The 27497-nt window shown below is 35.4% G+C and overlaps 4 long non-coding RNA genes across 6 annotated transcripts; 1 reads left to right on the top strand and 3 right to left on the bottom strand.

Moving 5' to 3' along the window:
- Positions 1–493: 493 nt before the first annotated feature.
- LOC134199600 (uncharacterized) lies at positions 494–2607 on the top strand. Its single transcript, XR_009974160.1, has 2 exons — positions 494–1101; positions 1307–2607. It is a non-coding gene; the product is annotated as an uncharacterized LOC134199600 (long non-coding RNA).
- LOC134199598 (uncharacterized) lies at positions 2608–8972 on the bottom strand. 3 transcript variants are annotated; one of them, XR_009974159.1, is made up of 5 exons: positions 5947–8972; positions 3940–4824; positions 3219–3859; positions 3003–3135; positions 2608–2867 (listed from the first exon to the last, which is right to left on the bottom strand). It is a non-coding gene; the product is annotated as an uncharacterized LOC134199598 (long non-coding RNA). The 3 variants fall into 3 exon arrangements; XR_009974158.1 differs by lacking the exon at positions 5947–8972 and having other exon boundaries at positions 3940–5123; XR_009974157.1 differs by lacking the exon at positions 5947–8972 and having other exon boundaries at positions 3219–3326; positions 3940–5096.
- Positions 8973–16608: 7636 nt separating this feature from the next.
- On the bottom strand, positions 16609–18990 carry LOC110386376 (uncharacterized). Its single transcript, XR_002431566.2, has 2 exons — positions 18719–18990; positions 16609–16970 (listed from the first exon to the last, which is right to left on the bottom strand). It is a non-coding gene; the product is annotated as an uncharacterized LOC110386376 (long non-coding RNA).
- Positions 18991–20337: 1347 nt separating this feature from the next.
- On the bottom strand, positions 20338–22596 carry LOC134199718 (uncharacterized). Its single transcript, XR_009974328.1, has 3 exons — positions 22463–22596; positions 21639–21779; positions 20338–20462 (listed from the first exon to the last, which is right to left on the bottom strand). It is a non-coding gene; the product is annotated as an uncharacterized LOC134199718 (long non-coding RNA).
- Between the last annotated feature and the right edge of the window lie 4901 nt (positions 22597–27497).

Raw genomic sequence — 27497 nt, 5'->3', positions numbered from 1 at the left:
TTGTAAAAGGCTACCTTTATGAAATCCTTATCTTGATTGCTATGTATTTAATAATCTTCCTGTTTGTTCGCACAGATAAAACAGAATGTTTTTTTTATTATTTTAATAATATATTTTGTTGAAACTTTGTTTTTACATTCCCTAGGACGAAGACTTCTCGCAGAGTGAAAGTAAGGTTGGCCACATTCAAAAGACTCGAATGTGAGTTTTTTTTTGCTTAAATGGGTGGACTTAGGCTCACGCCCCACCTGGTGTTAAGTAGTTACCGGAGCACGTATATATCTATAACGTAAATGCTGCCACCCACCTTGAGATATGAGCTCTTAATCTCAGTTTTTACAGTAGAACGACTGCCACTCACTTCAAACGGAAATACACTACTGCTTAACGACAGAAGTAGGCAGAATGAAGGTCGGTCCCAAGCATCCCATCAATTATCAAAAAATCATTCGAAAAATGCTTCCGGCCTGCCGTGCGATTCTGTAAGCGTTGTTTAACAAACTCACACGTGAATTTGGTGTGAGTTTTCAAATTGGCATTCTGTAAATTTCATTGTAGTGCCGAATCTACACTAGCGCCCCTCGCGGGTGAATTGAACTAGCAAGCGTGAGTTTTTTTTACTAAAATGTATGAGTTGACGTTTGAAACGGCATTCTGTAGTGTAAATCACGTCGAATTTCGGCAAGAACTTCGCATCGCAAAATCATTTTATTTGTCAAATCAAAAGTTAGTGTTTTAAGTGTTTGTTGTGAGTGAGAATATACGAAAACGTTATAAACCGCTGTTAATTATTAAAAAAATACTATTAATTAACAAAATTGCACTTTAAAATAACTGTATTCTTCATCGATACTTTATGGAGCGTATGTTTTTATTGAAAACATTGTTGAAAGAGGCTGACGCTACGGATCAGCGTGAAATGCGTCGACAAGCCTACGAAATTCACAATTTATCACTTTTAACTTGAGATGACGACTATGTAAAAGTATAAAGAAAGTGTATAGATTGTCGAAGGATGATATGAACCAGTTAGGGTGTGAATTACACCCTTTGACGAAGACCACTAAAAGCCATTGAAAAGGACTTTCAACTCTTCTAAAGGTAGGTATTCCATGTGGTAAGATTGTGTCTTTATGTACAAAATAGGTACTTTAAAACATATTATTAAAGTTTGCTCATTTGTTTATATCCAACTCTCCCATTATTGTAAAACAATACCACTAAACTAATCTACCAAAAATATCTTGAAAGAATACAAATTAGATTCTCTAATAACTATGTGTATTGTATAATGATTTTTTCTTAGTTTCAGTTATTGTGCACCTTGTTTATTTGGGCAAATGAAGTTACCAAAAAAATCATAAAAGAAAATATAAGAACATATTTGTCCCAGATATCCCAGTGTATATCTGAGGTTGTGGAGGCTCTGAACAACCCAGCAACTATATATAAATATTTAAGATTCCCGCAGAATGCTCAAGAATGGAAAAAGTTGAAGGAAAACTGAAGAAAAAAGAAGAAGGTGGTTTAAACTAAATAAATATTTTTTTTCTTCATAAAAAAGTACCAATATTAATCTAATGCTAAATATTGCAGTTTTTGTAAAAAAATTAAAATCACTTTGGTTGTTGGGTGTATTGATGGGACGTTGGTGGCCTTAAAAAGACCTGCTACCAATAAAAAATGGTTTTACTGTCACAAAGGCTATCATGCCAGAAAATGTACAATTTGTAAAGCCATTAATATTTTTCGAAATTCTGATGATATGTAATCCATAAACGAAATGTGTATTATGAACTATGTATTCAGATTGTATTCATTTCAGTTAAATTGAATTGTGTATAAAGTTATTGTGAAATTTAGTATTTATATTAAATAAACTTTATTCAGTTATAAAAAAAACAAAATAAAATCTACTAAAGATTAGTCAATGACAGCAAGTAATGACCATTATAATTATTTAACATCTTTTCGGTCTTTCTGTATATGCTCAACGTTCCAACCTTATGACACCTTTTGCTAATTTTTTTTTTCATTTCACCATCTAAATGGTTAGACGAGCTCACAGCCCACCTGGTGTTAAGTGGTTACTGGAGCCCATAGGCATCTACAACGTAAATGCGCCACCAACCTTGAGATATAAATTCGAAGGTCTCAGTATAGTTACAACGGCTGCGCCACCCTTCAAACCGAAACGCATTACTGCTTCAGAAATAGGCGATAATGCTATGCTAGCTAATACCTGCTAATAATGGCTAGCTAATGCTAATACGGAGAGAGATACTCCTGAAGCTTTGTAGCACCACCCATTCATTCCACTGCCCGTAACTCAGTGAAAAGAACAATAGTTCTGTTAAAGAGTAGATTCAGGTGTTTGCTGATCCATAGGGTGCCAATTTATCACCCTGATAAGGTAGCAAAAATAGCTGTTGCGTGTTGTGTTTTGCACAACATTTGCAATTGTGCAGAGCTGCCAGTTCCCATAATCTCAGATTTTACATTACATTTACATTATGGTGGTCATGTTGAATTACTTTGTTAAATTCTACTAATTAGCTTACTTATAGTGTGAAGTAACTTCAAATATAAATTAATGATTTATAAAAATAGTTTTATTATAGTTTTATTCAATAGTTATATACAATAATTTTGAAATTTGCATCAGTAATATGTGGAAATACAGGTTTAAAATTCCTAGCTGCATATGCTAATTCCACCAACAGTTCATCCTTCTTGCAGACTGTCGACTATTTATTCCCCCATGGTTGTTTAAGTTATATATCCTGGTACTGTGTAATTTGTTGTAATTTGAGTACACTCTGCTTTTCATTGAAAAGTGGTGAAATAGCAGGTCAAGTGTTGAGGTGCTGAAAAAAATAATACAATGTTTAGAATACATACAAGAAAAGGTTTTTATTAACAAGTAACAGCATTATGCACAAATCAATGTTCGTAATATGGTTGTTCAATGAATAGGTACTTTGACCTGAATAAACACTTACCTAACAACCCAATCTCTTGACTAACATGAGACCTACTGTGGCTGGAGCTACTAGTAGTAGCATCACAATAAGTAGAAGTCACTTGCATTTAGTTAGGGGAGGATGACTGCAAAATAGGTTTCTTGATGCAATGCTAAAAAGCCAATAAATATTAATTTTTAAAATGCAAGTTTTGTTTAGGTATTTATTTAAGATAATTAGGTATAACATACATACCTGTATGTTTGGGATTGTTCCAATACTGATACATTTTCCGAGTTGGCAATAAATTCTCCTTACAATATTCTGATGATGTGGATTAGTATTTTCAATCTGTTGTAGTTCCTTAAATATAATAAAATAGGTTATGCCTTAATTTTGTTCATTTATTTTAAACAGAGTATGCAGCCTTTAGCCTACATAATTTCAGTTTAGTCAATACTCTGGAACTGCCTGCCACCCCCTTTACCATAAATACAGTCACCTCTGCATCAATAAAAACATTCCAACAACATCAATCCAACTTGCAATACCTAAATTGTTAATGATTTGATTTATTTAATTCAATATAATTTTTTTTTGTCAGTGAATTTGAGATACAGATAAATTACTGATATTCCCTGTTAAAATAGAATATCAATAAAAACGTAGTAGATAGATTTATCATACATAAATAGATGTTAACATGTCCTAAATATCTCTCCGGGAATGGATCATATCTGACAAGAGAATTTAGTTCCTATATTTTTTAATATCCTTGTTATCTTATTGAACATGTTGAGATACGATTAAACCTTTTGTTTCGCTAGCTTTTAATCCAAAAGTCTATCAATGCCTCTATTTGCACCAATGTCGGATGAGAAGAACGCTCGTTAAGTCTGTTGGTAATATATTGAAATTTTAGATTAAAAAACAAATGGATGAACCATTGATAGCCTCAAAACTAACTTTTACTTACCTCATAATTTTTATTTAACGTTAAATTCACTCACAAAGTAACAAAAAATCTAGAAAAAGCAAAATAAAAACTTCCGACTGCTTGAGATTGTTTTGAAAACAATTAAAATTTTGTTTTTTAATTCTGGTATTCGCCAGTGCACGCAAAGGAACTTAGCGTACATCCAGAAATTACAATTAATTTCATAAATATATGACTTTTAATTTTCTTTTTAGATATATTAGATGTGGCTTAGACACCAAAGCTTAAATTCATAGTATTTTCTTACAGAATGCTTATAAATACAACGAAAAACTGAAACCGGTAAGCTTCGATTTACATTTGCGCGTATACGGCTATCCCTAGTATATTATAAACAAACTTCGTTGTCACTTCACTTCGCTCGAGGCAGGGTAATTAAGATTAGTGTTTACAGAATGCCAAATCAAGGTCATTCTATTGCGAATGCGAAGTGATGGAGAATTTCGTAGTGAGATGCGAGTTCTTGTTTGAATTTTAGAGAATCGCAAGGCTGATCTAGCGAGTACTCCGAACATACGGGCATCGTGCACGTGATCTCAGAACACATAACAACACCTCGTCGGCGCCGCTAGTCCGTTTCGACTGTGTTGCCATGTCAAACAGCTTCTTTAATTTTAGCAATAAAGGTGAAAGTTAATAACATTCGCCGTAATAAGTTTGATTTTTTTTCTTTCCACAAAATTTCTTATACATTGTTTGAAATAAGTTGAACGAATTCATTATTCTCTATCTCGTTCTGACGCGAATGTCTGACGATGATGGCCTGACGAATTTTTTTGTATAAATCTACAGCTGTCATCGAATTCTTGAGACACAGAAAGGACTACATGTATGTCGGCGTTACGACATGATTTTCAATAAGATCTGCAACGAAAATGCAATACAATTCTATAAAACATTAATATTACTTGTTTATTACAAAAAGCCACGTCTTAGTTTTTACACAATTATCCATTTTGTGTTGGTTATAGCAACTACAACTTCTTCGATACAAACAAATGTAATTACTGCGAAACAATTCACAAAATATAGCTTAATATTCACAATACATATTTTAGTGATTATAGAATGACTCTGGCATTAATTTATTTTATATAAATTACTTTTAACTAATATAAACTAACATTATTATTATCCAGCCTAAGGCGCCAACAACATGATTTGCATAACAATTATAATAATTAATCAAATTATTAACGTTAATTATAACATAATTTGTTATTATTATTTAAGCTTTATTAATATTTTATTATTTATACAATCATTTGTGTTTTTAAACAATAATATAAAGATATTCTATTTTCACATCAAAACAGTGTCTACTAAATATTAAATATGGTAGAATAACAGTTTCATCTTGCTAATAATAAATAAATAATAATATGAATAAACTAAACTATACATATATCATGCTAATTATTGCCAATAGTGGCGTTTGCGCCCATGTGTACTACGCAGGTTCTATGACAAAACATTGTACAAATTTATTTTCTTCAGAATTTCAATAACGATTATTATAACCAAGAAGCCTTAAACCTCGACGAATAAGTGAGCACGTCTCGTTTTTATAGTTCCATATTTTTATTATTATCAGAATACTGGCCTAATAATTTAGTTTACGCATTTCCCTTGGAACGTATCGATATTCTGAGTGTCACTAAAGTGAAACGACTGGGTCCCTCATAAAAAGTCACTCAATATAGTAAAAATAAACAGAAACTGGGCTACCCACCGCCTCCTTATCAATATGTGAGGTCGTGACCACATTTGACACACATACGTCCTGCCGCATAAGGGCGGTGTGGAGGCCGCGAGATCTTATCGCGTAATTGATTAGACCTATTAGCTGTATCTTATATTAGAATCTATTGATGTCAATGAATAATGAAAAAACAACAGAGAAAGGACCACTCCTGTAGATTTTGCTTAATGACTAAATCGGTCGGTTCATTTAAAAGAGAATCACTGTGAATCAATCTTGCTTACCTATTGTGAAATGTTTGTGGGCTTAAAGAAAACATAATTAAAAAAGAAAAGAGTTAATAACTTGCTTAGTGTAGTAAGCAAGTAAGTAAGTAGTAAGTAAGTAAGTAAGTAGTAAGCTGAAGTTCAAATCCTCCGACTGAAGCCGTTTCTGAAAAAAATTTAGCACGCATATGCGATAGCAAACGTCGACTTCCACGTTGAATTAATTAATTACATCGTTTAGTAAAAGTCAAATTTGCAAAATTAATGTTTTTTTTTTATAATTGGAGCCCAAAGACATCTACAACATAAATGCCGCCACCCACCTCGAGACATGAGTTGTAAGACGTCTTCCTACCAGTAATTCGCTTAATTTTTAACGGTTTCCAGGGTGAAGAGCCGTTATGCAATAATTCGAGCTTTTGTTATATGTAGTTTTTAGATGCAGACTTGTATTTTCAACATAACCTATGTTTAAATTAAAAAGTAATTTTAGAAGCTATTCATTTTACGTAATAAAAATATGTATGTACTAAATATTCGCAAGGACCGTTAATCTAAACGTCTCTTATTCTCGAAGTGCCGAATTCAAAACCCAGATCCATAACGTCGACTTTACGCATGGCAAATACCCCGCCATTCAAATTATCACGTTCGCATCTAAAAAAAAATATGCCAAATACGAACATCCGAGACCATTTCGATATTTTTTTCTAAATTACCCTTTCAACAAAATTTATCGTACCGATCCCAAAGGCGCTGAGTTAGGTTTGGGTCAGTAAGTTATAGAGAGTCGAAAATATGCGCCAAACGAATTTCCTTATTCTGAAAATTCCAGCTAACGTTAAACGAGTTATCGGATGTGAAGCCCCCTCCCGAGCGGTGCATTCGTTTGAACAATTAACAGTTCCCCCAACGGATATAGGCGTTTTGAATGGTCTCTGTAATTCCGTCCTCTAGAATTTTCATTCGCCAGGCTTTCGGGGTTTACGATGTGATATAACCAAACGACCTTTAAGAGACTATGATGATTATTAAAAAAAAATACCATTTACCAAAAATTGCAATTCATTTTCCTCATATTAACGATTATTGACATTACGTCTCCATCACAAACAGAGAATTACGAAATACATTCCATCAACGAAGCAAACCAAAACGGTACGGTACGGTACGGTACGGTACGGTGCCATGTCTCAGCTGGACAAAATATGGAAGGACAAAAATATCTCTATGAACACCAAGAGCAACCTAGTCCGCACACTAGTGTTTTCAATATTCATATACGGAGCAGAGACATGGACTATAAAGAAAGCTGACCGCAATCGGATTGATGCCTTCGAAATGTGGTGCTGGAGGAGGATGTTGGGTATTCCCTGGACCGCACGCCGTACCAATTTATCCATCCTAGCTCAGTTGAAGATCCGGACTAGACTCTCCACCATTTGCATGCGAAGGATTCTTGAATACTTTGGCCACATCGCAAGGAAAGACAGTGACAACTTAGAGAAATTGATGGTCACTGGAAAGGTCGAGGGCAAGCGACCAAGAGGCAGGAACCCGACCCGTTGGACGGACCAGATTCGTGCAGCCCTGGATACCACAGTGCACGATGCTCTGCACTCAGCTGCAGATAGGAACAGAAGGGTGGAAGGTTTTTTTCGTTACGGAATTTCACGTTTCCACTCTCAAGCCGCTAATCTAATATATTTTACTGGTTTCATTTTATTACACGATATTAACATTCGTAAAAACTGTTCGCGCACACGTGTTAGGTGTTTACTGAAGATAATTCATTCCTGTCTGGTGGACGTAATCTCAATTTTATATGTATACATCACTCGATGAGGTTAAACCTGACGTATTATTATTTAGATTACCTATTACAATTTTTCCTATGTCATATCACTCTTGTCAGAGCGGTCATGATAGTCATTCAGTACCATTACTGTGGGCAGATGTTATGCACCTCACGAGAAATCATTTTTCGGACATATCTCCCGGCGAGGAATGACTCAATAGAGCGCCTGTGTCGTTCAGGCCAAAGTAGAAGGCACCAGACCGCGTGTAAGGTTGCCCTTGCGATGGACCGACCAAGTCAAATTGGCGGTTGTTTGCATGAGCGTACCAGGCTCACTACAAATCTATTACATAACATGAAACAAATATTAAATGATTTCTCATTTCTGAACCAAGGCTCAAAGTATTTTAATGTTTGGCAGTATTTCAAAACCATTCGTATTTTAAAAAAAAAACGCCATGGCTGCCGTAACAAAACCTGCTACAATTAAATTTTAACCCCTAAGTACGAACTAACACGTAATTAGGGCAGCCCAATATTCGTCTAGTCATCCGAAGGGGTAAACGTTCGTAATGAAAGGAAATAACGCTGTTCGCTACATCTAAAGTCAATGAACTCTTAGATTCTCCACGTGATTATTTGTTTGTTCAAATTAAGCGTAACCTTTATTTTATTTCAGAATAAATAAACAATTTAATGAGGTATGTATTAATATCCTTCAAAAGCCGTGGCTATGGAAAAACCTAATTTCTAGCTATAATTTAAACTAGGCCGTTAAAGATAAATTACTTTTGATTAGAATACATAACAAACAACTAAATGAGATTTTGTATAGTTTAAAATCTATATAAAACTAGCTGACCCGGCAGACTTCGTATTGCCTAAATCGATAAATAAAAATCCCTAAACATTTTATAAAATAAACTAGAAACAAACAAAAGAAATCCGTCCGACGGGGGACACATCAAAGGGAAAACAAAATTGTTATTTTTATTTCATGCCGAACATTTTCATATTTATCCACCTTTTAAGCCTCTGGGCTTCTACAAATGATTCAAGACCAAAATTAGCCAAATCGGTCCAGCCAGTCTCGAGTTTTAGCGAGACTAACGAACAGCAATTCATTTTTATATATATAGATAAAATTTATAAGTGGAAATTATTCGCTTTGTATTTAATTATTTTAACGAACATGGAAAAAATTAGGGTAATTTTACGAATAGCAGTTGAAAGAACTTAATATTCTATTTAAATAATTTAGTATTGACAACATGTAAGAAATTTTTAACAAAAGAACTCGCGTTTAATTTAGGCAACAAAACTTTATACCAATACTTTCATGTTAATGTGTATCCATTACCTTAATATTATTCAAGATCATTATCGAATAATAGTCCATTTTGTATATCGACTGCGATAATTGCTTTGATCCATAAAACAATGGCTCCAGAAATACAACCTTAAAAGCAAATTTATGATCGAACAATGTGATGAAACGAATACTTAATACTTTGGCTATTGAAGTGAACAAAATATTAAGTAAACTAAAAAGCTCTATTCGATTAAGTTCTAAAAAAAATCCACAGGAGAAATCTTAATTTTACATGTATATATTTTATTTTTACGGTAAATCTTCTAGAACAAAAAATAATGATAATGTATTTATCGTTATTTATTATTAATAAATTCTTAAACCGATAAGTTGAGTAAACTTATCATGTTTGTATAATATCAGTTTTAGTGTTTTTTTTTTTTTAAATTCACTGCTTCATCGATTTGCTTGACGCGTGTACTTGAATTCTCCGCCTATTCTTTATCTAAATTAAAGATAACTGACTTGATTTTTTCGTTTTGTGTCCATCCTAAAATGTAGGACTTTATGACGACAGACATATAAATGAGCGTAATCCTCAATAAATAAAATAGCTACGTATAAACGGCGCCCGAATTGTTTAAAAGTCGACCGCCTTGCGAGGTCATTTAGTCGTCTCGTCTGATAGTAAACGAGCCACTTCGCTCCTTAATGTTTGTTCTTTAATTAAACTAGGGGTAGTAATCTGAAGATTTTATGACGAAAACAAATGGATGAATCTAATAAACCCGCCATAACTGTATTGTGCAGGCCTATTACGGAGTATACCTTAATTTTAATTACACTTTCCTCTTTGATGAAGAGAAATTTTATTTGCAATATAATATCAACGCAATTTAAGAATTACACTTTGCCGTAAATTATTTGAAGTTCAAAACAAAGACAGGCAACACTGGCCTTTAATTAATGGTGGTACGGTAGAATACTCTTTGCTCCTGCACCATCTATGTACTTACTCGTGAATGTGCATCCTGTGCTCCTTTATCTCGAAACCGGCCTGTATAGCAGTTACATATGAAGGAAAACTTTATCAAGTGATGTGACTATTCCAATCTTACAACAAAATAACATCGGTAACAAAAATTACACCAGTAAAAATTATACACCGTAACTACTACCAATATTTAGAAATAAATATTAGGGTAATTTGCACCGATATAACCAACCGATACAACCATAAGTAGATGCTTGGACTGAAATAAATTTGGCGTAGACATGAAATATGTTCAGTATTCTATAGAAATTGTCAAATAGACAACCGAAACATCGAAACACCTCCAAACCTCTATAGCGGTGAAAACTAAGATATCGTTGATGAAAAATGCGGCTTCCGGCGCTACACTTTAAAAATCGAATGCGGAATCCAAATGAAAACGGACAAAAACAAAATAAATATCCAAATTATAAACTTACTCTACTTTTGTTATTGCTCACGCCAAACACCCAACTTATTCGGGGCATAATAAACAAAAGCAACGCACATTATGCGCGAACATAAACTCAACCAGCCCACCAACATTAAAAAGATAAACTCTTGAAGCGACCTCAGCAAATACCTCCGCCTTTTTATGTAGAAGACCCTTTTTTTACGAGACGAGGCCCTCGCGGAGACAATGTGCCAAATTAAAGTCTCGCAATGCTCCGCTGTAAAATTGTCAAGCCCATTAATTTGAAGCTAACGAAGTTTATTTCACCCCCGCTGCATTAATTGGGCTCATGCACTGAATATATTAGCATTGACGTTAAAATTCATTACCGGAAATTTTCGGACATTTGTATAGCATTTGTACGGAACGTTTGTATAAATAAAATAATATTTGATATTTTTGGTAACGTTATTACGTAAAGATTATTTTAAATTAAATTAAAATTGGCAAAAATGTGGGTTGCTTATAAAATTAATAATAAAGAAATTAATTTGGGCCTCAATCAGCTCACGTCCACAAAATTTTATTTCCATTGTGCTTACTCAAACCTATTATCCTGTTATCCCTATGAGCTGTAGGGTTCAGATGTATTAAGCGACAAAATTAAAAAAATAAAGACGTGTGGCGCTCGGAGACTGCCGCGGTAAAGCTATTGCATAGCATTTTTATCAACTTATGCAATTATAAATCGACAATAATAATTTAATATTAAAACAACAATAAAATAAGATCCGGTGAGAAATTCAGTGGGCTAACTTTCAATGAATCTGCTACATTGTGAGTATTTCATTTTGACCGCGCACTAACTAGAGGGCGCTACATGGGATAGAGACACGCCTTTGGATGCTAGTTCTAACTCTCATTCGCCCAGAATCAACGGTTTAGCTAGTTTATTTTTAATGCCACTCCAATCACTGAATGAGTAGTAGGAGTAGTAATAAAATTCTTCGATTAAGCGATAGAAAATGGCACGCCCAACGCATTGTAATGTGATATCATTTTCTATTTTACAATTCCGTTTGTCGCCGATATATGGCGCTTGACGCAAAAGCTGAATCGCGCTATGGTTGTGTTACCCACGAAATTATATCACATATTTTGATAGTACATAAATCAGTGTTTAGACTACTTACTTTAGCATTCCCGATCCTGCGGACAGAATGGAAAGCAATCGACGTCGCCCAAAACACGTCATCTCGGATCCTCCCAATCCACTAACGGTGCTTCTAGGTACTTCAAGCACCGGTCACCGTCCTCGTCGAACCCGTCGCTTGCGACGAAGGGCTCAACGAGTAAATTAACTCTCAGACACAGCCCACTGAGTTTCTCGCCGGATCTTCTCAGTGGGTCGCGTTTCCGATCCGGTGGTAGATTCTGCGAAGCACGGCTCTTGCTAGGGTTCGTGTTAGCAACGTCATCAGGTTTGAGCCCCGTGAGCTCACCTACAAAGTTAGGGTTACGCTGAAATAGCCTCTCAAGGCTCTCAGCTTAGGTAGGGAAAAAAAAAAAAACTTACTTTAAACACTACACAAGCGCAATGTGTGAATGTATTGAACGCGAGCTACATAGTAGGCGTAGTGAGGGATGGAAGGTTTTTTTCTTTACGGAATTTCATGATTCCGCTCTCAAGCCGCGCTCAAGGCCCACGATAAAGTCTATGCAATAGCTTAAAAATGCATTCCCATGTTTAATTAAACAATAAGTACTATTACTACGAAATATTATGCGTTGCATTTGCATCGACAACTTATTTAGTACTTACCTATATCGCGAGTTCAAATCTTCTTACTCAGTCACCATTGAACACCTACTGATTTTAAGCCAGAAGTGTATAAATGATATTCACTGGATTTCGTATTGATAGATCCATCAGGCCTAGCTAGCTGGTCAGCAGGACCGAACGCATCGGCGTCATCAATCAAACCGACTTATCGCTGTGGCTTGCACACCGAGCTGTACAGGCGTGACGAAAATACAATTTTTCCATTTACGATTCATGAGACCGATATCGAATCGAACTGCGAGTCAATTTATCATTCCTGATGCTCGTCGAATACGCGACGCGGTATTGTTATTATATGAATATACATTACAAATTGATTAAAAAAAAAGATGTGTGGTGTCGTGGGACACCAGATAGGAACGAAGTTCCTTATTATAAAAATATCAATTTTAAGTTCTATTCGAGGTATAAAGAAAATAAAAACTGGAGATTTGTGGTACACTTCATTCACGGTTGTTTGCATAAGAGTTAGTGTATTGCGCAAACGAACGCTCTGAGATCGTGGTCAATGAATAATAAAAAAATATGTTATTTTTTGTACGTTATTAATTTTGTACAAAGTTAAGACGTACACTGTGTGCATTACTAATAAAAATCTTACGTTACGGAAGTTTTTTCCCGGTTAGGGTACCCCTCCGCATCGTTCCATAAGGAACTTCGTTCCAAAAACTAATCAAATTAGACCATTTGTAGGAATTCAAATCGGTAAACGAGTAAAATGAAAAGTTGTAAGAAAAATTAAGTGATTCGTTTAAAGGAACTGATAACTCGTACACGAACGCTACACGTCACAGACGCCAATAATGAAAAAACTAACCTATATTATCCCTTACAAAAAATTGCGCACGATTACTTCCAGTTGGTCAAATGTTAATTAATTAGAATTAGTTACTGTTAATATAGAACGTGTTACAAGTCAAAAGTTATATAATACAAAAATGAAATTAAGTATGAATAGAAAAAAAAGAAACATGTGTGCAATTCACACGTGGTAGAAGTGAAACCTTCAAAAACTTAAATACAATTATCCTAAATGTCTAAGCATATTATGTAAAATTTTGTCATTAGTAAATAATTGTAAATCATCTTTCATACGCACGTAAAATCTCATAGATGGCGCTGTATTAAAAAAACACTACGGACTTATTTTTTCGTTTCATCGAGTTTGAAATCACAACGATTATAAAGAAGTTTCACTTAAAAAAAATTATTAGAAAAATACTCAGCCCTTGTTTCTATAACTTATAATGGTGATATACACCAATTCTATCAAATCAACTGATTCACATAGAAGCTATTCACAATAATATCACAGAAAAACTTTAAATGAAAGAAAAAAAGGTGAGCTCGATCCGAGTCTCAATCAGTAACAGATGCAGGAACCCCCTAAAAAAGTTGCATTTGCCTGATAAGACTCCCTACAGATTGACTTTATTTGCCCTCGAATTTCTGCTTCTGTAGGATATCCGTCGGATTACCGTGGTACGTGAGAAATGTAGATCTTCAAGACGATCAAGGTTTCGAACCCACCGTAATTATATGAAGTTAACATGGGAATGCCACTTCGCGACAGCAATAGCTCAAATATCAAATAGCCTCATTATTATAACCGCCATATTATACACCCATGATCCGACACATACAGCAGCAAGCTGCGGTTGACAAGTCCTGATGGACCAAATTCAATATTTTTCAACGCTTCTGGTCTGAACCCTAACAGATGCCATGCCATCCACCCTCGTGAAACTCAAACCGTATCAGCCCATTGAGCTTCTTGTCGAATCTTCTCAGCTGATAGCGATTCCGATCCAGTAATAAATGCACTCATAAAGCAGTTTTTCCGACCTGCTAGGTGTAGCTAGCAAAATCGAACCTTAGTGGCTGAGCCCGTGCTCAAGCACCTCCAAATGGCCTCCAACTAATCCACCCATACAAAAAAAGGAATTTTCTCTTCTACATATACGATGTTCTTAAAGGATGATATACGATCATGAAACTAGATAATATTTGATCAATATTAATTCTAACGCCATCTTTTACACGAACACATTTCTAAAACTACAAATAATAAATGAAGTATTTTTTGGTCGAGTGTTCTTGGTCTGTAACTTATCGAGCAGAAGCCGGCATCCGACTTTATGCGGGCTCGGGGATATCGAAAAGAAATAAACGACGTGTGATAGCCGCCAATACGAGCCTAATATATTTTGTACACTTCAAATTTATCAAACTGTTCTTTTTAGTACGGAAACGAATAAACTAACGTCCCACAGTGAAGGAAGCCTCTTCACTGTAGCCATGTTTCAAATTCAGTAATTTGTTTATTGATTAGTGTCTTGTTTCTCTACATGTAGAAGTCGTTTTGGCCTTACGGATAAGACGCCCGGTGTATTCATATCGAGCAATGCGTCTGTGCCGGTGTTTGAAACCCTCTAGAACAGTGATGGGCAAAGTACGGCCCGCGGAAGTATTTATTAATCCGGCCCGCCGAGAGTCCATCCATCCTAAATATACTAGTCACCATTTTGCCGTGTGAAATAAAATCTGACGTTTATAATTGAAAATTTTCGAATTTTTAATGAAAGCTCCAATTCGTCAGGGGTGATTTGAGCTTTCATTATCTCATAATTAACTTGCTTTCAGTATAATTATCTCGGCAGTCTGTCACAGGTATTATATATTTATTGGAAAAAAAAAACATTCTTTTCACCTATCTATCACACGCCTCACGGCTCACACGCCTAACAAGGCGTAAAAGTAAAAGGTATTTTGTTTATTAAAAAGCTTTAATACAAAATGCATTTTTGTCTATAATTCTGGCCCTCCTCTAGAATTCTTAAGCTTTGTGGCCCGCCATTAAAAATATTTGCCCACCACTGCTCTACAAGGTACCTATTTTACTAATGAAATACGTACTTATCAATGTTCACGAATGACTTCCACAATGAAGGAAGAACATCGTATAATAAGAATCCAACCTGCAAAAATTATAATCTGCGTAATTACTGTACTGTATATGAGTAGAGTATCATGTGAGCTCGCACAGGTGGGTACCACCACCCTGCCCATTACCGCCGTGAAGCAGTAACGCGTTTCAGTTTGAAAGATGGCAGCCGTTCTATTGTCAAAACTGAGATTTAGAACTCATAGTAATAATAATTACTCAATAAAAAAAAACATGTATACAATTCACATCTAGTAGAAGTGAAACCTTTAAAAATTTTGGCTTCAAGATAATGAGACGAATGTAAAATATCGGGAAGAGAATCAATGTGCGTTTTTTTAATGATTATAGTGATACAAAGTTTTATTCAGAATGTATTTAGTACAAATATTAGGTACGATTAGGTACGTTGTGGCCTAAAGGATAAGACGTCCGGTGCATTTGTATGTAGCGATGCACCGATGTTCGAGTCCCGCAGGCGGGTACCAATTTTTCTAATGAAATACGTACTCAACAAATGTTCACGATTGACTTCTACGGTGAAGGAATAACATCGTGTAATAAAAACCAAACCCGCAAAATTATAATTTGCGTAATCACTGGTGGTAGGACCTCTTGGGAGTCCACACGGGTAGGTACCTCCACCCCGCCTATTTCCGTCTTGAAGCAGTAATGCGTTTCAGTTCGAAGGGTGGGGTAGCCGTTGTAACTATACTGAGATCTTAGAACTTATATCTCGAGGTGGGTGGCGTATTTACGTTGTAGATGTCTATAGGCTCCAGTAACCACTTCTTAACAACAGGTGGGCTGTGAGCTCGTCCATCCATCTAAGCAATTAAAAAAAAAAGCAGAGCACAAAGAGAACCACGAATATAAAAGATACTGTAAAATTCTTCCTATCTCAATTTCTCCCACGTTAAATCTTATGAATTTATGTGTCTGTCTCTTTTTACTGTCGCTTTTTCGTTTCATCGACTTTCGAATCACAACGATGCTAAAGAAGTTTTCACTTCAAAAAATGCTTCTTACTAAATGATGCCAGCATTACTGCGAATATGTACAGTAAAGAACTGGACACAATGATGGAAAATCACGCGAATCTCCGGCCAGCTTTGTTTGATCGCTCATCCTCACTGTTCCTACACGACAACGCTTGACCTTATACGGCACAACAAGCATTCCCTAAGCTATAAGAGCTAGATTTCGAAGTTTTGCATCATCCACCTTACTCACCAGACCTTACGCCGACACCTTTTCCACAGTTTGAACAACTTCTTGGCCGAGGACAATTTCAATACCCCAGAGGCAGTACAAAATGATTTTGTTTTAAGAAAGAAAGAAAATAAAATAATCTAATTATTATTTGCACATTTATATTAAAATAGTTCAAATGCAAACTAACAATAAAACAATTGGCATACAAGAAAAACCATTAGAAAATAAACGAATTCTTACATGAATGCCGTTATTTGGTTGTAAAATTTTGTTATCCGTTTGGCGCATTGTCGATACATTGATTCTACATAAAAGAGCGAACACAAACAATGCAATGAAACTTTTCCAATTTCCAGTTGCATCTCAAGAATTTACATTTTGTCGCATCACTCTTGTATGAATCTCCCCTTGGTATTCTGGCATATATGTTTATTTTATTACCGACAAAGATAGACGAGTAATCTAATCTGATGATATATGTCGCCGTCGGTTGGGCTTCTTACCTAAAAAACCTTCCTTTAGACTCATTTGATTAAAAATGTGTGTTCTTATATAGTAAATAATATCATATATGTATCTTAGCGCTGACACGATTAACATGAGAGTTTGATATCACAGTGAAAGAAATTAACACTGAAAATGCACTGTTTAAATAAGTTCCAAGTAATAGGGATAAACTCCGCCACTGCGATGAGCTGTGGCTTGGTAGAGTAGGCGAAGTAGATTTCAGCCCAAAGAATTTGAGAGAGAATTGGCCGTGAACATGCAGTGGGATTAAAAGGCCGTCGTTGAGTCGTCGTGGTTCAAAGGATAAGACGACCGGTGCATTCGTATTTAGCGATGCACCGGTGTTTGAATCCCGCAGGCGGGTACCAATTTTTCTAATGTAATACGTACTTAACAAATGTTCACGAATGACTTCCACGGTGAAGAAATAATATCGTGTAATAAAAATCAAACCCGCAAAATTATAATTTGCGTAATTACTGGTGGTAGGACCTCTTGTGAGTCCGCACGGGTAGGTACCACTTCCCTGCCTATTTCTGCCGTGAAGAACTTATGCGTTTCGGTTTGAAGGGTGGGGCAGCCGTTGTAACTCTACTGAGACCTTAGAACTTATATCTCAAGGTGGGTGGCGCATTTACGTTGTAGATGTCTATGGGCTCCAGTAACCACTTAACACCAAATGGGCTGTGAGCTCCTCCAACCATCTAAGCAATAAATAAAAAATTGAGAATGTGTACATAATATTTTAAATTTTCCATACAAATTTAATTCTTAATTTGCCTTCTATTTTTTATGATATAATTATATATTGTCAAATTTTATTTTATAGTAATGTAATAGTTTTCAAAGATAAGTGGACCACCAGATCTAAAATAAGAGAAATAGCGAAAAATGTTTGGAGTCTCAACGGATTTAGATCTGAACTAAAACTAGAACAAGAGCTTTTTAAAAGTATTCAATTTCTAGCCAGGAATGAAAACAGAAATGCACGGAGCTTAAGATTTTTAAGCGAAACATGTAGGTATGCGACACTAGACTTCTTATCCTTAACTACTTTGTGATCCTGAGTAGCAGTACGAGCGTACTGCAATGACGATAGTTGGTGGTAAATGTAATAAATTTTGTGTGTAACGATGCTTTTACACACATAAATTGAAAATAGCCCGAAGTTTCTTGTTGATTCTTCTAATTTTGATTTCATTTGATAACAACATTCCTGCATTTTATATGAAGGAAGGATTACTGGTAGCCCGAAGGGTTTTCTAGCTTCACCAGGGTAGGTGGGCGAGCAAAGGCTCAGCCAGGAAGGATGGGATTTTCTAACAGCTGCTTCGCGAATGAATCTAGCATTCAAGTCATGACACTCATCATCAACTGGCCGTATGCTCATCTACCTACAGAAGACTATTAGTCATAAATATGTATTAACGTGAATAATGACTAAATAAACGTTATGTTTGTCTGTAAAGCTTATGAAAATTAATCGCATTGGGTGTGTACTTCTAACCAAAAGGCCGTAAAATTTCGACTGTAAAATATTTCATACAAACATTTGATCCAATAAAAATCGTGCTTGTTGTCTTCAAAGGCATAATTGTTTACGAATAAATAAATATTAAGTTCGTGAAAATGAATATTTTAGCAACTCGAATTTGGAGACACAATGCCTTCGCGTTCCACGATTTCAATTCTTCAAAGTAAACGATTTACTTGTTATTGTTAAAAGAGACAGAGGATCACTTACGCTACATCTATATATTAATACGTGAAGGAAAAACTTTGTATCCCTTTCTACGAAAATTGCACGGACGGAGGAGTATGAAATTTTCCAAACTTATAGAGAATATAGAAGAGAAGTGACCAATGCTAATATTTTTTATAAATAATGCATAAAAGATACTTTAAATCAATAAAGAAAACATTACACACACTACATACCATGTATTTGACGCACACACGCATGCATACTATTTATTGTCAAACTTTTGTTCTTGACGTCTGTTGTCAAATTGAGAATAGATTAAATATTGTTTGCCCTTTTTTTTTATAGAGTAACCTTGGCGAAATTTGTGATTATAAAAGTATAAAATACAATCATAATAGTGTACAAACTTACAATTCCAATTAGTTATACTCGAATTTCGACTACTGCGGGACCTCTAGTTTTAATAATAACATGTTAAATTCTGGAAGTCTTTTTCTTAAATCTTATGTCAAAACTAATACACTAGTAACCGTGTCTCCAAGGAGGGAGGGGAGCCTCATTTTATTATATGTATACCTTAAAATTACGTTTCCTGACCGGTAAACTTTTACGACTAATGTAATATTTCTTGTCTTTACGGTTATTGAAATAGCTCGCATCTTTAATGAAAGACTTTTGTTAAGAAAATGCTGTGCAATATTCTGTCCACCCACGCTTAGTAATTGAATCCACACTTATTAGTACAGTTGCACGTTAAAAACATGTATAATGATTATCTAATGATTATCAGAGCACCGTTTTCCGTTCAAGTGTAATAATTTTGTTTTAGCTGATTTTCTTTTCATCAATGTGCAGGCAATGTAACTTTTAAAAAAAAGTAGACCCGCAATATACGTGGCTTCGTGCAATGCAGATATCTTCTTTACTGCCTTCCCTTTATTGTGTGCTGTTCAATATTGTCTTGATTTCAAGTAATACATTAGATTCAATACCGCTTCTAGACTCTGTACTTTTATTTTGAAATTATTGAAAATAGAAGCAGCCTAATACAATGCTTCATTTACGTATTTCAACCTAAAAAGAAGAATTACATAGTGTTCGGGTAGTACAAAAAACCAGAATGCTTTATGCCACTATTAATTTTAAAAACAATCTGAGCTTGAAATAAATTTTCATATCAATAATTTATTTAGATGTGCTCATTAGTACACAATGAAATAATCCAAATCCAACAAAACGATCTACCACAAATCCGTACCTTCACGATTATCGTGTTTCCAAACCTAATCTGGTAATACGATCTCAAACATAATGTGACCAATAAAAACATTCTTAGAACAAGATGAATAGTCGTACAAGCGAAGTGGACTTTGGTTAATGCGCAAAAACGACTTGAAAAGGGTTTCAAGCGTAATACGTAGGAGCCAGATGAAGAACTTGAAATATTCTCTGACCTTATTTTGTTTTGACCGAGTTTGTGCTTTTAGAACCGATTGTTACACAGAGCAGTCTCAGATAAAATTATAACTTAACAAATGTTGCAAATTATGTGACAATAAAAAACCAGCAGCGTAATGACAACTTCTTTTATTTGTGCGAGAAAGCAGAAAGCAGGTAGAAATGGCTAGCATGGCTTCTTTTATTAACACTATCCCCCCTTCGTTGGCTTTGGCTAGCGGCAGTGGCGGAAGGGGGCGTGTTAACATGGCTTGGCGGCTTGGCTGGCGGCAGGGCATGACAGCTGACGTCACGTCCGTTACACAAATGAATGCATACCGTTTGTCTGAAATATTCGAGTCTTAGAAACAGATAAGTATGTTTCGGCAATTATTTAATTTAATGTTACAGACATACAATTTATCTACGAAATCATCTCAAAGCAAATCTTCACCTCTAATCCTGCCAGTCAACTATGTTTACAACTACAACGCGTCTCCCAGACTAGCCCTCGGATAAATATATATATCCTTCTATTCAGTTTTGCGTTAATTTAGTCCGTTGAGCTTTGTGAATTATTGCTGTCTGATACAAAAGCGGTCGTGATTGCAACTCTCATTTGCATGATTCATTGACCGAAAATTAAATTTTCACGGGCTCTCTAGGGTCGTTAATTTACGTTTTGTCCTTAGATTCACATTGAATCTTGTTGTCTACAGCTGTTTTGACATTTTCACTAAACGAACTTTTGTAAACGAATTAGTAATTTGAACTTAGAAATTACTGTACGCTTCGGTAACTGCTAAACGTTGGTCATAAAATAGTGTTTCTATTGTCGACAATGTCAAAGAAATTTCTGTGAAAACCATTTACATGACCGTTTACATTTACATTTACCATGATAGTGACTGTTTTGCCGTTTTAGACAAGCCATAGCTAGAGGTTTTCGCACTCTCGTAAAGCCTATGAATATTTATGAAAATGTCCTATGAAATATTGCGCAAATGACATTGCGAAATGACTTCCATTTTTATGTACCATACCAAGTTAGTGCCCGTGAAAAGGGGAATGGTAACACAAAATGGGTTTTTGTAAACGTCATTTCTTCGATTCGTGTCGAAATCGAAAACAATTAATGCATTTGCCCTAAATATATTCGTGTTCGACAATCAACCCGTTATGGGCAAAAGTAACAAATTCGGGTAGGTACGTGCAGTGGAGATATTGCGAAAACTCTCTTTATATTGAAAGCTCGGCATGTCCGAGGTCACACCCGGGCTCGTCACATTATTTAAATATTTTAAATATAATATTTACGGGATATTCGACTGTAAATATTTCAGAGATTTTGCGTATTATTTCTATTCGAGTAAGACTTCAGTCTAATATCTCAAAGTGGGTAGTATTATTTGTTTTCCTGGTGACGTACGTAATTATCAAATAATATTAACTCTAATAACAAAAACATCACTTAATTACATCCGTTAAGAAAAATATTATCGTACTGAAACATTTTCCTTACATACGTCAGTGTCCTATGACGTGGACAGACATTAATATGAGGCCATTTGGAATCCTTCACAAACAGCGCACGACCCGAATAATGTGACGGGAGATATTTCTATATCTCGGACATGTATATTATTGCCTTTTCTCTGTTTGCCTACAAGTATATTAATATTTAGATATTTAGATATAAGCAGGCAATTATTACAGAGGTTCCTAAGGTCTAAGATATAATACATTATTCCATATTAAGGCACGTTCCCTGGTTTTGCCTAAATAAAATTTCATAACGCCTAATGGGATTTCCAATTTAATAAATAATAGGCTCGGTGGAGTGATGCTCTGTGCAGGGTGGCTGGCAGGAACTGGATGAGAGCAGCCGAGGATCATGCTCAGTAGCCAACAATTGGAGAGGCTTATGTCCAGCAGTGGACTGCTATAGGCTGGTGATGGTGATGATGATGATGAATGGGATTTCATAATTATGTGAATATTCCTGGTTTCAAAGTGCTAGAGCAGATAAAAAAAATAACATACTTTTATTATTTTAACATAGATCTTACATAGTATTAGCCTTCTTCAATATTACTCTCATGAAGCTCAAGTGAAAAATATTAGATTTTAATTTTTAGTTCGGCTTATTTTATTGAATCGTGTTTTTTTTTAAGTTTTTTAAACATATTTTTTATTACAGCTCTAAATAATTACGTGGCTTCTTTATGAGGGAGGTTGAATTTCTAGATTATTAGCACATGTGTCGCTTTAGAAGAAAGTCGAAGATGTTGTTTCTTTATATTTTGAGTAGGGGCAAAAGATGAAGAAATAAGTTCTTCTTCTTACCCTTATCCTACATTATGTGGGATCGACGCAGCATGTCCTCTTATCATGTTACATAGGGATTTGGCATAAGTTTTACGAATGGTCGCCTGCCTTGCATCAAACCCCTTTTGTGTTATATCTCCAGTAGTAAATCCATTCCAAATTTTCTGTTTCTTCTCTTAGTATTTCTTTTACGTCATCCGTTTTTGGTTCTATGATTCACATTTAATTATTAAAAACACACTAAAATTTAGCTTAAGAAGAAATACCAAAAAGATAAATATACATTATATGTATTTTCAGATTAATGTCAAAATGACAAGAGATGAGGAAATAACATCGTACAGCAAAAATCAAAATCCACATAACTTGCAAATTCGCGTGGCGGTAACTTGTGGGTGTAATGTTCTAATTTGAAAGACAGTTTCTTGACAACAGAAGACTGCGAACATGTCTCACGGTGGGTAGCAATATTCAGGTCAAGGTGAATCATATTTATAGCTGCGAATCGATTTAACTTGATTGCAAATTATTAAGCCCCTAATCAAGCAAGTTAATTAGTACTTACAGCAAGCCGTTTGCATGGCTAAAGCTTTTACAGCATTCGAAGCAAGTTCAAACTGCTGTGCTGCAAATTCGAAGCAAGTTACTGGTGGTAGAACCTCTTGTGAGTCCGCGCGGGTAGGTACCACCACCCTGCCTATTTCTGCCGTGAAGCAGTAATGCGTTTCGGTTTGAAGGGCGGGGCAGCCGTTGTAACTATACATGAGACCTTAGAACTTATATCTCAATGTGGGTGGCGCATTTACGTTGTAGATGTCTTTGGGCTCCAGTAACCATTTAACACCAGGTGGGCTGTGAGCTCGTCCACCCACCTAAGCATTAGAAAATAAACAAATAAAAAATAAAATAAAAACCAGCCTGTAACAAGACTGCAAGATTTTCCGGACCCACAGACATAGAGTAATTTACATTCTGCCCCGACACATTTACATACACTTTTGCGAGTACTCCTACGGGAATACTGAGCTCGTAAAATGCAGTAACAACGCCGCGGTAGTTGCATAATTGAAACTGAACAATCCGGAATTTAGGCGCGAAATACCTGTATGTTTGTATATGTACACACAATAATTTGCTACGCTCGGTTGAAAGTAGTGAAGCTGTGGTTTTGTTAATTCCAGGCATGACAAAGGCTTTTTAATGAATGAATGGTATAGATAGATTAGCTCACCGTCTGACTCTGATGTACATCGCAACAAGGCTACCTTGCCCCCTCGTGAAATGTAACTATCAAGCGAACAATGCGGGCTCACATTACCCCGATACGAAGTTGAACGGGGGGATCAAGAGAGGCATTACAAGAAGATTTATGTAGAAAATGAGGTAATGACAGGAGTGAATTTTCTACTGACAGTACGTAGGGCGTATTATGAGCCCATACGTAGCACGAATATGCCTATATGTGCCTTGAAGCAGTAATACGTTTTGGTTTTAAAGGTAGCGTAGTACTGTAAAACAGAGACTTAGTGGTGGACTCAAGGTGGGTGGCAACATTTACTTTGTTAATCCCTATGGCCTTGTAACACCACCCGGCCACCTCTTCCTGAGGTCAGATCTAGATAAACCAGTACGCGCGTAGTTGGAATAGCCCCTTAGGCTACCAACGATTAGAGAGGGGAAAAATAGATAATTATAAGCTGTCACTGCGGACCTGTGATATGGAAACAATAAGATTAAATACATCTGGCTCGCATCCTATTAATAACCGGAAGGGCTATCATGACCGGAACTTCACCAGTTATAGGATAATAAAGATAGACGAAAGGTTTTTATTGAAACATATCAGTATATGAATAACAATTTTATTAGCTCTAACGAAACAGCCTTTGATAATAATCCACATACATATGCACGCGACGCAGGGAAATTTGTCAACTGAAATCCGATTATACCTTTTTGAATAGTCTCCCCCAAATTAGTATGAATGGAAATGAATCATTTGAATTAATCCACCCGAAGCCACTCAGTCATAATAGCCAGCTTAAATCTTTAATGGAAAATATATATCGGAACCTAATTGAACAAAACATGGATTTGCATATTCAAATGAGTCCATTAAAAATATAAGTTATAACGCAGTACATGACTAAGGCTTTTTGAAGTGCCCATTTTAAACCTATAATTCCTAACTTAATATTTATTTATGTAATTGATGTGGAATGGTGGTATTAGTTGCTGAAGCCCCAGACATCTCTGCGAGAGGTTGAAGTCTCTAGGCTGGAGGGCTATCCAGACGAACATACTGCATAATTTATGAAACTATAAATATGACTAAACTGACAGAATTTACTGCTGTATTCTATATATGTCCCATCCGGACAAGGCAAACGAAGCCAACGCGCGCCATCTAGTGATCGAGGGCTGCAACTACTCGTCAAGCATCGGATCACTTCGGGTGATGCGCTTTGGTAGAGTCGAAGTGTCATCGCTCGGGTTGAATCGAAGACATAGTACACTTCATATTTAAGATCGAAGAACATTAAATGCCTGACTTAGGAAGAGTGAAGACGTCTCGGAATTGCCATACCGTTTTGTGCTGCGCAATCTTTTTGTAAGAATACTTCTGCGAAGCACTGCTCTTGCTAGGGCTAGTGTTCGCAAATTCTCTCAGGTTCAGCCCGTGAGCTCACCTACTCGTCCAGGCGTAGCTAGAATAGCCTCATATGCTACCAGGGAATAGATAGGGAAAACAATACGACTACCCACTCTGTAAAAAGGTAATGAAGATATAGTCCCTTCTACGACGTATATAGCGACAACTATAGAAATAACATATTTTTAAACGAATTTTCTGAAGTCGAAAACAAAATTTAAAAAAACTACGTTAACGTTTTAATGTTGCATTTATTATTGTTATTATATTATTTCCGATATTTCGAATTCATACGTCAACATTTGCATATTGCACTAACTACCGTCTAATCATTAAAAAGAACTTGATGCTTCGTTTCCTTACACAAAAAAAATAACATTAACATAGGATATAACAAGCACCAGAAACTTTGACAGCTTGTTTGACCCGGATTTTCATGTTCTCAATAATTTCCTATAAAATCATTAACAAAATTCTTAATTCAACGAATTACATAACAAAAAAAAAAGGGTGCGTGTACTTATGTACGCGCGTAAGAAGCTATACTTTATTTTTATTAAATTTATTTCTTTCTTTTTTTTAAATATTAAATAATTCATAATAAATATTTAACGTTAATAATTTTATAATATTTAGTTTGAATTATATTAAATAATAATTTTGTCATTTATATTACTAAAAAATGAATGCTAATAACACTTTTTTTACGAATGTACATGCGGCTATCACTGCCCACATCACCTGCGGCTATATTCAGACTCGCCAAGTTACGTCGTCGGTCGTATTGTAATGAGCGATTTAGTGGGCAACTTCATTTCTGTTAATTTTGTGTCACGGTGCGCGCGCATCGTAAAATTTCACTCTCATCAATTTTTCATAACGCGCCTAAAGAAGTATAACTTCAAAAACATCGAATCTTCTAGTTTCCAAAACAAACAAATAACATGGTCAAACGTCACAAACGTTTTCCAATAACAGATTATACAAACAGGAATACAAATACGTAATGGCAATTAATGATGAATTCGCGTGGAGTTGCGTCTTCAGTACACAGCCCGCACGCTCAAAAAGGATCCAATTCAAATAATGCTTTCAATGGAATATCCCCACTGATTATTTAAGTTGGAAAGGTAACTGAAAATGGCCTTTGTAATATACACAAACTTTATTCGGGTACGCATTATTCGGCCGCCGAAATAAGCGATGGATCCAACATCAAACTCAGCGCAAACAACATTTATTCCAAGTTGGCACAACATTTTTCACAAGGTAATTATTATTGATGACGGGACGATTTGTGAGTTCTGACGGGTTAATACTATTATAACATAATACTGCCGCATAACAGTTTTACGTGCCAGTTTCTGAATCAAACAGCCGCTATATAGAACAATTGAACTAAGACTTTAATTTTCTTATTGAATTAATCTCATGATTCTGGTAATCAACGTAAGTTTAGTAAACACTAGGTACAATTACTATTACAAACTAATACATCTCTACATCTCTATATATAAAAATGAATTGCTGCTCGTTAGTCTCGCTAAAACTCGATAACGGCTGGACCGATTTGGCTAATTTTGGTCTTGAATTATTCTTGGAAGTCCAGGGAAGGTTTAAAAGGTGAAAAAAAAAAAGGTGAATATTTTGTTTTTCCTTTGATGGGTCCCCGTCGGACGGATACCTTTTGTTGGTTTTAAGTTTATTTTATATAAAAGTTTAGGTCTTTTATTTATCGATTAAGGCACTACAAAGTTTACCGGGTCATCTAGTCATTAATAGGCAAAGTTTACAGGGACTGTATCTAGCACAAAAGTTAAGCATCGCCACTCATCAAAAATCAATATGCATTTAAGAAGTCGTCTCATTGAAAGAAACTTTGAAGTAATCAGAACTCTCTCGTCTGCGCATTGAGACACTCGACGATCGCTAGCGTTCCTACTATCAACTAAATCTTTACAAAATCAAACTAGCGAATTGAAGCGTTCAATCTTAAATTAATAATTCATTATCTATATATTAATACGTGAAGCAAAAACTTTGTATCCCTTTTTACGATAATTGCGCGGACGGAGGAGTATGAAATTTTCCACACTTATAGAGAATACAGAGAAGAAGTGCACAATGCTAATATTTTTTTAAAATAATGCATAAAAGATACATTAAATCAATAAAGAAAACATTACACACTCTACATACCATGTATTTGACGCACAAACGCATGCATACTATTTATTGTCAATCTTTTGTTCTTGACGTCTGTTGTCAAATAGAGAATAGATTAAATATTGTTTGTCTTTGTTAATATTTTTTATAGTGTAGTCTTGGCGAAATTTGTGATTATAGAAGTATAAAATACAATCATAATAGTGTACAAACTTATAATTCCAATTAATTATA

The sequence above is a fragment of the Bombyx mori genome, chromosome 11 (genome assembly GCF_030269925.1).
Source record: "Bombyx mori chromosome 11, ASM3026992v2".
Lineage (NCBI taxonomy): Eukaryota > Metazoa > Arthropoda > Insecta > Lepidoptera > Bombycidae > Bombyx > Bombyx mori.
This window is presented reverse-complemented; position numbering and strand designations above follow the sequence as displayed.